The sequence below is a fragment of the Phyllostomus discolor genome, chromosome 5 (assembly GCF_004126475.2).
Source record: "Phyllostomus discolor isolate MPI-MPIP mPhyDis1 chromosome 5, mPhyDis1.pri.v3, whole genome shotgun sequence".
Taxonomy (NCBI): domain Eukaryota; kingdom Metazoa; phylum Chordata; class Mammalia; order Chiroptera; family Phyllostomidae; genus Phyllostomus; species Phyllostomus discolor.
Window position 1 is genome coordinate 4,961,117 of NC_040907.2, and position 11,130 is coordinate 4,972,246.

An 11,130-nucleotide genomic window follows, 5' to 3' on the forward strand; every position below is an offset into this window, starting at 1 on the left:
TGGAGTCCCTTGCAATTCCTATCAATTTGATTAGCTTTTCCATTTCTGCAAAAAAAAAAAAAAAGCTTGATGGGATTCTGATAGAGATTGTGTTGAATCTGTAGATAAACTGGGAGAATAATGCTATCTTAGTGACGTTAAAACTTATCCCTGTGCACGGGACGACTTCTCACTTAATTAAGTCATTTTTCATTTCTTTCAATGATGTTTTGTAGTTTGTGGTGTGCATTAGATTTGATTTTGCATCTCAGCCATAAAAAGGCAGATTATCATAGGCATAGATGATCTTTTTTGCACCTAACTTTCAAAAATCACTGTATTATGAAATATACATACTGCAAAGTGCCTAAAATACAACTGTTCGATTTAATAAATAATTATGAAGCAAATACCGACCCAGAGCAAGAAATAGTAACATGACCAGCACACCAGAAACCTCTCCCAAACCTCTTTCTGTCATCCCTCCTCTGCCATTCTCTTGCTTTTTAAAAAAACCATTCATACATGCATCCCTTAACAGAACAGTATAGTCTGCCTGCCATTGCAATTTCACGTAGGTGGACTCATACCCTGTGTTACCTTTTGTGTCTTCTGTTTTTCGCGCAACCTTATTTATGTGAGATTCATCCCTGTTCTTACATGAAGTTGCCGTTCATTCATCATAATTGCTGTACAGTTTTCCATTATATAAATAATATGTTTATCCACCCTGCTGTGTTGGACATTTGGGTTGTTTCCAGGTTTCAGCTATTGTCAGCCATGCTGGCATGAGCATCTCCTTTCTTCATCAGGCAAATAGTTACTAAAAACAACTCTCAGCGGCTCGAGCAAGCAGACCGTGGACTTGGCCCTCCGGGGAGCCGAAGAGCAGCTGCCCTCTTTCCCAGTCACTTCCAGAAGCTGCTGACCTCCTCCTGAGCGGACCCCAGGCCGCAAACAGGCCCCAGCTGTCCACGAGGCCTCTCAGCTTTTTATTGCAGTGAACAGCTTCAAGCTTGGATATTGTGCAACTAGCCCTGGTCTTTGGAACATGGCTGGGCAAGAGCCCGGAATGGACTTCCTCCCCAGATCATAGTCATGTAATCCGCGGGGTGTTTGGGGGAGAGAGAGGGACAGGAGAGCTCTTCTGGCAAGCTGCTGCGTGGGCAGATCGAGCCTGCCTCTCTCTCCTGCTTTACTGAGATGAAAGTGCCTTGTCCTCTTCCCCGGGTGAGCGGCTGCCTATTGTACAGGCGAGTTTGATCAGGAGATCACTTGGTTTTCTTTGCACTGGAAAACAACATTCAAAGAACATCCCACTGCTAGGGGGGAAACATGGGAAAGATATGTGATGACAGAGCTTCAGATCGCTTAGATCTGAGCTTGAAGCGAGCTCCCCACAGTCCGAGGCACCAGCGTTGCCCGAGAGGCCCCGGCATTCAGCAGGAGGTCAGCCCCCCCCGCCACCCCGTGTGTGGCCTCCACTGGCAGGAGCCAGCGACTTCCAACTCCCGGCTTGTCCTCAGCATTCCTGGGCTCTGCTTCTTCCGTCCGTCCCCCAGGCTGCTGGTCCTCCAGGGAGGCCCGACCCACCGCAGCAGACCCAGCGCTGCCTCCGATGGCGCCCACCCCACGGGGGACCCACGTGAAATGCAATGGCCTGTTGGTTACATTTTCCAGTTTCTGACCTCGTGGTGCCCCCTGCCCCTCCTGCTCTCTGGGGGAATTGGTCGGAAACTCAGATGGAGCCTTCTTGGGCTCTGAGATGTTTCTCTGGCTCCTACACCAAGGCAGCTGGCAATTGTCTCTTGCTCCATGTCCAACGCCCAAAGGGTCCATGGCCAAGGTCCTGACACACTGTGACAGCCTCCCTCGTGTCCAAGTCGTCTAGCTGCAGCCTGAGGGCCCAGACCCAGAGAGGCCCCGGACCCGGGGCCGTGGCCCTGGGAGTAGGCTGGCTCCGGTTTGCTCTCCCCCCTCCCCCACCGCAGAAGCTGGCTCGGGGTCCCCCTCCTCGGACGACTGTAAAAGGGAGTCTCTAAGTCGAAGGCGCCCTCAATGATTTTCTGAGCTCAGCTCCAACCTGAGTAAGAAGCCACGTCTGTGATGCGTACACCCAGAAGAGAAGAGGGTTTTCCTCATGTGGTCGGTAGGTAGACGTGTGGACTGGCCACCTTTGTCGTTTCCCCAGTTAAAGGTGAGCATTGTCTCTCTTGCCCCTTCCTGCCCAGGCGCCACGACGAGCAATGGCCGTGGAAGAGGAGCACAGCCCGTGGGAGCCCCCCTCCCCCACCTCCGGGGACCCTGGGCCTGCTCATGTGACCACTGGGCCTCACAGATGAAAGCCCAGGCTCAGCCCGACCAGCCACAGTTCTGAAGTCAGGGGCCTCCTCTTCCGGAGGCACCATCTGCTGGGCGTGTCCTCCTGTAAGAGAAGCCCTCGGGTCCCAGGGGGATGTGTTTAAACTCTCCCCAGCCCCCCTGACGCTCCCCCTTCCCCACCCCAACTCTGAAGCCTTTGCCCCCAGCTTGCAGTGCACTTGGCTGTCCTGCCCGCAGAACCCTGCAGACACAGTCCGATGGGCTCTGTCATGGCACCCGCTCCCGGGGCGGCCACGGCACCGTGGATCCCAGCCACCCGGGTCAGCTGAAGAGAAGCTAAGCCACTGGAGGGGAAGGCTGTTTTCCTCTGTATCTCTGCTTGGGGACCCGCTTGGCAGGTAGGACCGGCTCAGAGTGCACTCCTGCCGCCAGAAAGATGTCTCGTGATGCAGTGGAAGAGCCAGGTCCCAGCCCTGCCCCTCTGCGCGGGCCGCACCTGGTGGGCAGAAAGCTAAAGACCCCCCCCCCCCCCCCCCCCCCCCCCCCCCCCGCAGCTGCAGATCCCTGTCCCCTGGTTATCTAGTCAAGCGCTAATCTAGGTACTACTGCGAGGGGATCTTAAAGATGTAATTAAAGGCCTGCTACAGACTAAACGTTTGCATTGTCCATCCCCCCCCCATCAATATGGTGAAGCCCTAGCCCCCAGTGTGAGGGTGTTAGGAGGTGGGGCCCCTGGAAACTGCTGAGGGCTGGAAGAGGTCACGAGCATGGAGCCCTTACCTCGGGGTTGGTGCCTTTGGGAGAAGAGGAAAAAAACCCCAGAGCTCCCTCCCTCTCTGCCAGGTGAGGACACAGCAACAAGGGGGCTGTCCACAAGCCAGGAAGTGGGGCCTCTCCAGGAACCTGGCCTTGGACTTGTGGTGATGCTGGTATAAACAGCCCGCTGTGCTGCCCATCTTATCCGAGTAAAGCACGTACACTTATGTACCGTATATAACAATAGTGATGGTAAGTATGTTATGCATTTAGATGTTGACGACACCAGACTTTTTATTGTTATTTTAGAGTGCACACACCCTCTGCTTATACGAAAGTCAGCGGTAGAACCCAGCGCGCCGTGCCACGTGGCAGCAGCCTCATGCATTCCATCTTTACCGCGTCTCCATTGCATCAGTTTCTCTCGTGCTTGATTTCATCTCGTGCTGATTTGCAAACCGAGCACATCCTAAGCGCACAGTGTTTAGAGCCCGCAGTGACGCAGGTGGTGTCCTGGGCCTTCCCACTCACTCACCGGCTCACCCGGGGCTCCTTCCAGTCCTGCCGGCTCCATCTGGGCTGAGTGCCCCTGAATAGGTGTTCCCGTTTTTAATCCCTTGTATGATATTTTTTTTACGGCATGTGCAAAGGCCCTGAGGGGGAGGATGGCCCATGTGTTCAGGGAGCAGCGAGGAGCCACTGTGGCTGCAGCCGTGTGGGAGCGGAGGGCAGAGAGGCGGGGAGGCCCCTGAGGCCCCCAGTTAACAGGAGGGCTTTAGCTTTACACAGAGTGATGCGGAGCCGTGGGAGGGCTGAGCAGAGGCGGGCCAGGAGCTTCCTGTAAAGAGTAAAGCTGGCTTGGAGGCCCCTGCGTTATCTAGGTGAGGGGTCAAGGCTACATTCCAGAGGCAGAGAGGACCGGATTTACTGAAGGGAGGTCAGATGTCATGTGAGCAAAGGAAGAGTCAGGAAGATTCTAGCTTCCTAAGATGGAAGGACCGAGCTGCTGTCCAGTGAAGGGAACAGGTTTCTGCAGGGGTAACCTCAGGAGCTCAGCTCTGGGCTCGTGGGGGCTTGGACCTCTGGGGAGACCCTGTCTGGAGACAGCAACTTGGAGACACGAGGATGGTGTTTCGGCCCTGAGACCAAGTGTGGAGGGACATCTCAGCCAAGGCGGTCCGGGGCACTGCAGGGGCTAGGGGTGGGGGTGAGTCCGTGTGTCCAGACAGAATGATGTCTTTAAACAGAGACTCTGTTTTTTATATCGTGGTAAAATGTATAGAACGTGAACATTGCCACTGTGGCCATTTTAAGTCTATCATTCAGTGAAATCCACAAGGTTGTGTAACCAACGCCACTGTTTCCAAAACCCTTCCTCGCCCCAAACAGAAGCTCTGCACCCTTGAGCAATAACCCCCCACGGCCTCCTCTCGCCAGCCCCTGGCAACCACCAGTCAGCTTTTCGTCTTGGTGGCCGTCTTGGTGGTCGTGCCTGTTCTGACACTTCACACCCGGGAGATCAGACAATAGGTGGTATTTTGTGTCTGCCTCCTTTCACTCCCCATAGTGTCCCGAGGTTCATCCACGTTGCAGCATCTACAGGAGCTTCGTTTCCGTTTATGGCCAAACACCCGCCCCTCGCGTGGTTGCCCTGTTGGCCCACTCGCCTGCTGGTGGGCGCCTGGGCTGTGGCCACCTTCGGGCTGTGGTGAATAATGCTGCTGCGAATACGCAGTGACTCGTGACGGGGGTTTGGAGAGAATGAGCACCCCTTCCTCCCAGAAGCCCTCTGGGATTCCAGAGAGTGTGAGATCTCTTTTGCTTTGTAACAAAGGGACCGTGGGCTAAAGCAGGTTGAAGAGCCTGCCTTTAAAGCCAATGGGATTAAGACTTTCGATAAGAGGAATTCTGTATCAGTTGCAGAGGAAATGTTATATATCACATAACACATTCGGTAGGAACATGTGAGGAATCCTGAACAGGCTGCGTCTGTTCTGTGTGTTGTCTGTGGCCTCTCTCTGCGGCAGGCGCTCCTGGTGAAACCGCGGACTTGGTCCTTTGTGCGCGAGTCAGCCACACAGTAGGCCTTCGAGCAATGCTGTGGAACAAACGATGGGAGTGTGGAGCAGCCAGACAGAGCCACACGGGCCCTGGGGGGCGGGGAAGCACAGTGCCACCCCCTCCCACGCTGCCTTTCTAAGGTAGGGTTCTTACCTGCCGGCCACTCACCTGGAGGGCAACCAGGTGCATGTATTCTCACCGCCTTGCCACAGGGCGCTGCCATCTCCCTGACCTAGCAAGGTGAGTGTGCCTCAAGTCCTGGAGTTTTGTTTGTTTGTTTGTTTGAGATTTTATTCATTTATTTTTAGAGAGAGGGGAAGGGATGGAGAAAGAGAGTGAGAGAAACAACAATGTGTGGTTGCCTCCCATGTGCCCCCCAACTGGGGACCTGGCCTGCAACCCAGGCATGTGCCCTGGCTGGGAATCAAACTGGTAACCCTTTGGTTCGCAGGCCGGCACTCAGTCCACTGAGCCACAGCAGCCAGGGTTTTTTGTTTGTTTGTTTGTTTGTTTTTAAACAGCAGTATCTCTGATTCTGTCAACAACAGAAATCACAGATACTTTCATAGTATGTTTAGATTTCTCAAAATACTATTCATGCGCATCCCTCCTTTCCAATCACAGCCGCCACTGGATCTCATGTAACGCGCTAAGAAGGGGCACGTGTGCCACTCTAAAACAAATTTGGTGTCATCGACTATTCTGATCATTACATCACACCACAACCGTGCTGCTTTGTACACTCTCCTCTGCCTTGTGGGTCCACTGGCATCGCCCAGCTGCAGAGAGGGCTCCATGGTGCAACCCCGGTGAAGAGCCTGCCCCTGGGGCTCGCCTCGCTTTCCCCTCTAAGGCCATCGCAGGGACCCACACCGTCCTCGTCTCACCTTCACACCCAGACCCCAGGTCACACACCATGTGTGTAGTGCCGACTTCTCACCACCAGGAGGCAGTGCTCCCCCCATGACAGAGGAAGCCCTGGGGCAGCAGGTTCAGGCTTCCTTCCTCCTAGTTGTGTCCTAAGCAGGGTTGACATCAGACCCTCCTGGGAGCTTCCCCCTCTTCTCCCCATCTCTCTCTCTTTTAAAATTTTTATTACTGAAAAAACAAAAGCACCCAAACCCCCAGGAAGCCGTCAGCCAGCTTCAGTAATTACGGCACACGCCCCATCTTGCTTCATCTGCGCCCTGCCTGGGGAAGTTGGTGAGCATGGACGCCTGGGTGTCATCCCTTCCAAAGCCCCCGGATGTTTGGAAGACGCTGCTCTGAACCTGGCACTGCCTGCTGGACGTCCCAGGAGGCCGACTACAGGTCCCCAGACCTTACTACTTACTCCGAGCTCTCAAGACCTTGACTCCTGACTCCCACCCACCTGAAGGTCTTTCCCCACCCTCCGCTCAGGCTCGTTTCCTCTTCCCCGGGCTCCGCCGGACATGGGGAACAGCTGGCTCCCAGCCCCTGTCCAGTCACCCTTCCCACGTCTGTCTGAAAGCCCGTGTTAAGCAACCCGCGCCTCACGCCCTGGAGGCTCCGCCCACAGCCCCATGCTGCTGGCAGCCGAGCTTCCCGGCGCCTCTTCCTGCGGACGGAGAACACACTCTGGAGTTGACCATTTCTCGGCTTTTCACGTCAGGGAGATACTGTTTTGAAGTGTCCAGAAAAATCCCTGTGAGTGGCTGCGTTGGGTCCCACCCCGCCCCTCAAAAAACCCATGTGCTGAAGCTGTAACCCCCAGTTACTCAAAATGTAACTGTATATTTGGAAGTAGGGTCTTTAGAGAGATAATTAAGATGAGGTCCTTGGGGTGGGCCCCGAGCCAGGGTGCCTGGTGTCCTGGTGCAAAGGGGGAGCTCGGACCCAGGCGAGCAGAGGGAAGACCGCGTGAAGGCACAGGGGAGCGGTGGTCTGTGCACGCCAAGGAGAGAGGCCTCAGATCTAGCCGACCTGCCACGACTCTGCTCTCGGACTTCTAGCCTCCGGGGCTGGGAGAAGACAGGTTTGCGTTGCTCGAGCCGCCCAGCCTCTGCTCCTCTGTGGCGGCAGCCCTAGCAGACCGCGCCATGCCCAGATGCGCACGATTCACACCCACTGAGTCCCTCCCGAAATTCTGACGAGCCTCAGTTTCTGACAACTGCCAGAGTGGGCCCACGCATGGGACTCCGGTTCTGTGTGTGTGTGTGCATGTCCCCTGGGCGGCCCTGGGTTCAGCTAGAGAGAGAAATCTGGTCCCACCTGGCCCCACTCACCCTGACCCTCTGGGTCAGTGGGGTGGCATCTTCTGCGGGAGCACCTGCTCTGTGCCCAGCCCTCTTGGGAAGAGGGTGCTGAGTCCTGAAGCCACACCAGGTGAGCAGTTTTGAGGTCGTATCACAGGGACCCGGTGACCCGTTGCGTAAAGGCCCAGGGGAGGCTGATAGGCAGCAGCAGCCACAGAATTCACGGGCCCCTGGTGCCAACTGAAAATGCAGAGCCCTGGTTCAAAATCCCTCACACGTTTCAGGACGCCAGCCCAGATGCCAGCCCCGCTCAGGGCAGATTCCTGTCGACCGTGAGGGCTGTGCACCCGCGAGGCCAGCTGTGCACCCGCGAGGCCGGCTGTGCTGCCGGACACCACCGAAGGAGCGATGGGGGGCAGGGTGCTGTCCGCAGGAGCCACTGACTTGTCACACGGGCCTGGAGCCAACCACCCGCCCTCTTATCTGAGCCTCGTGGAAGCTTCTAGACCATGACATGGGGGACACGGTGTCTGTACCTCATTCACACGATAAAGTTTCATCTCTTCTCTCCCATTGGGTTCCGTATTTCGGGAGTGACTTCTAACAGAAAAAGACAACTCTGCCAACTCACTCACTCAGAGACGGGACAGTCTGTGATCTCCACGTTATGAACATTAGACAAAGGCACAATGTTTTGCTGTGGAATGATGCAACCTGAAGGGCCCTGGAGAGGGGACAGGTGGTAACACAAAGGACCCTGGGGTGGGGGGGTGATAATGTGAAGGACCCTGAGGCGGGGGGGGGGGGTAGGGGCGGGAACAGTGCCAGTAAACAGTATCACCTGCTGCACGAATACTTCAGGCGCACGGAACGCCTCCTGGCTGGAGAGTACCAGGGCCTTCGGATTTGACAGTTCACATGAACATTCCCAGTTCCAGCGAAGGAGAATGAAGGAGGAGCTTGTCCAAGTGGCCCCAAGTGACGTCCAGCCCTGGGGGATGGACACAGTGAGAGGCACTTCGGCTGAAGAGTGAGAGCCCATCCTCCTCCTCCTCCTTTTCCTCTGTGGGAGGTGTTTGTGAGTTTCAATCGAAGACGGACTCTGGGGACTGTAGCAAAAAGATGTCTGTTGGGACATGAGGCGGCTCCTAGGATGGCGGGAACACTAAGGCCAGGGCGGGAACCAGGGAGCAGGGTGACCCAGGTGGCCAGAATGAGAGCGTCCCACTTCGAAGTTTCCCAGCGGAACCAGTGGAGTTCGAGCATACTTCATCTGTGCCCGGAGCCATGGCGACCCACGCCAGCCAGGGAGTGGCAGAAACCTTGGTGGGAGCCCTGGGGCGGCACCTGGTCAGGTGAGTGGTTCCCCCAGGGTCCAGACAGGTGCTCCTAGGAGGGGGTGTGGGGCAGTGAAAACACCCAATGCCCACCAGTCCCCCCGGGAATCCTGGAAGCGCCCTCATGTGCGAGCCACACACTTGGTGCTGAATCAGTACTTTCATTTTGACTAGACTTGCCACCAAATCTACCCACTGGTCCTGAGGACAGCGCAGAAAAGAGTGGCAAAGGTCATTTCCTTTTTTTCTGCCTTAAATGTGTAACAGCTCCAGTTTACAGATATATATAGAAACATGTGCAGGCACAACCTTGGAAGATGGAATAGTAAGACTTTGGGTTTAAATATTCCAAGAAATCACAACCTATACCTCAGTTCTCGTCTGCGCCTCAGTTTCTGATCTGGGAAATGGGACTGTGTTACAATGAACTCTCCCTAATGTGTGGGGGGAAGGATTCGGGGCTCCTGTTGGGCTTCAAGAGCTGTGGGTTTCTGCAGGGTTCCCTCTGGCCGTACAGCCAAACAAGGGAGCAGAATGATAGTGCAGCTTATTTGCCAAAAGGGCCCTTCGTTGCTGACCCGCCTCAGAGGCATCCTTTGGTGTCTCATCTAAAGAAAATGTATTTTTAAGACGTTGGGTGCCTAGATGTATGCAAATATAATACTGTGAACCCTGAGGAGAAAAAAGACACCTACGAAGAAGGGCTCCTGGTGACTAGCTGGGTTCAAAAGAAAAAAAAAGAGCTCAGTTGCCATTTCTGCACACAAGCCTCCCACGCAAACTGAACTTCCCGGAGAAGCCTCTTCCATAACCTCCGGGACTGCATTGTTCCTGCCTCCTGACCAGCCTTTATAAAGGAGATCCTGGACTCCAGTTTCAACCAATAGGACTGAGGTGGATCCCATCAATCAGAGCTGTGCAGTTCTGACCAATCAGAGCAGCTCTACTCTGACCAATCAGGGACTAGGGGCGGGAGTTTGTCAATACAATGGGTCAGCTCCCCTTCGGCTTAGAGAATGTATTTTCTATGGGAAGCCGTGGGGCCAGGAACAGTGCCACACAGCAGGCCAACAGAGCTGATGGGGGCGGGGGGTCTGGCCCCCCGGGCAGCCCCAGGGAGGTGCCATTTTCACAGCAGTTTGCAGGAAGTCCCCTCCCTCACCGTACCCCAAATTGGGTGTTCCTGCTGGCACCTGAATTGGTGCCGATGGCCACCTGTTGACGATACATAGACACATGGACATACACACACACTCTTCTTTTCAATAGCCTTTTTATTGTGGAATGACTTGGGATTTACAGAAACGTTGTAAAGGACAGTACAGAGACTTGCTCATACCCTTTCCCCGGTGTCTCTCCATGCTGACACCTCACACAGCCGCGGCACAACTGTCCACACTAAGAAACTGCCATGGGTATATAGCTCTTTTTCGGGCTCTACCAGTTTCTACACTCATGTCCTTTCTCTGTTGCAGGATCCAGTGTGGGACACCACACACAATCTAATCAAATAGAAATATATATGCTTTAACTTTTTATTTTGAAATAAGAGACAGGAAGTCCTAAGAAGATCAAATACTTTCCCTCAGAACGTAAAATTTGCATCTAAGTCCACCTGCCTTCAAACTCAAGTCAACCTAGGACATTCTGGACCCCTCCCTCCAGCCCATCAGCCGCTGGCTACAGTCGGGCTGTACATTCCTAAAAGCAGGCATGCCCTCTGCCATGCACCTAGGTATCCTCCAAGTACTGGACCTGGAACTTCCCACAGTCACGGTCCCTCTTTGTCTCAGTTCATTCTCTCAATTCAGTCCTGCGAGGCTGACACTGCTTTCTCGCCTCCTAGTTCTAGAAGGTAAAGAGCTAGATATGTGTCCAAGGACATTTCTTCTACTAGTCGGATGTACAGATGACTGTGTCTACTTTACTCCAAAGACTGCAGAAGTAAATTAAATTATCACTGAGATACCCGCTTTATCCTGAGTTCAAGTTCAAGACTTGAACTTAGGCAGAGACAGCTGTTCCTGTCTCCTTGTTTATACCCGGGAATGTCCACAGGTGAACTCCATCTGAGGACCCTTTTCCTGGTTGCTATGGCATAACTAAAAGCAAAGTGAGACAGGGAGAGAGGTTACTTGCAAATGATTTTACCTGAACTCAAAGTCATAGTTTATTTAGGTCGGAGCCCAAGAGAGTGAGGGGTCCCTTTAAAGTTCAGGACCCCGGGGCAAATGGTGGTGGGGAGAAGGTGGACATTCTTTACTGCTGCCTAAAGCCAGGAAAAATGTGAGGGCTTTGGCTCGGAAGTGATCCCAACTGCCGCCTCGGTCAAAGCTCCCATGAGGGACCTGAGTGTCTGTCCCTGCAGCCGGCATTCCGGGCATTCCGTGGGCCGCACTTCAGCCCACACCCGCCTGGGCTCCCCGGCTGGGGAGCTCAAAGGAATTTGTGGCCCAGTG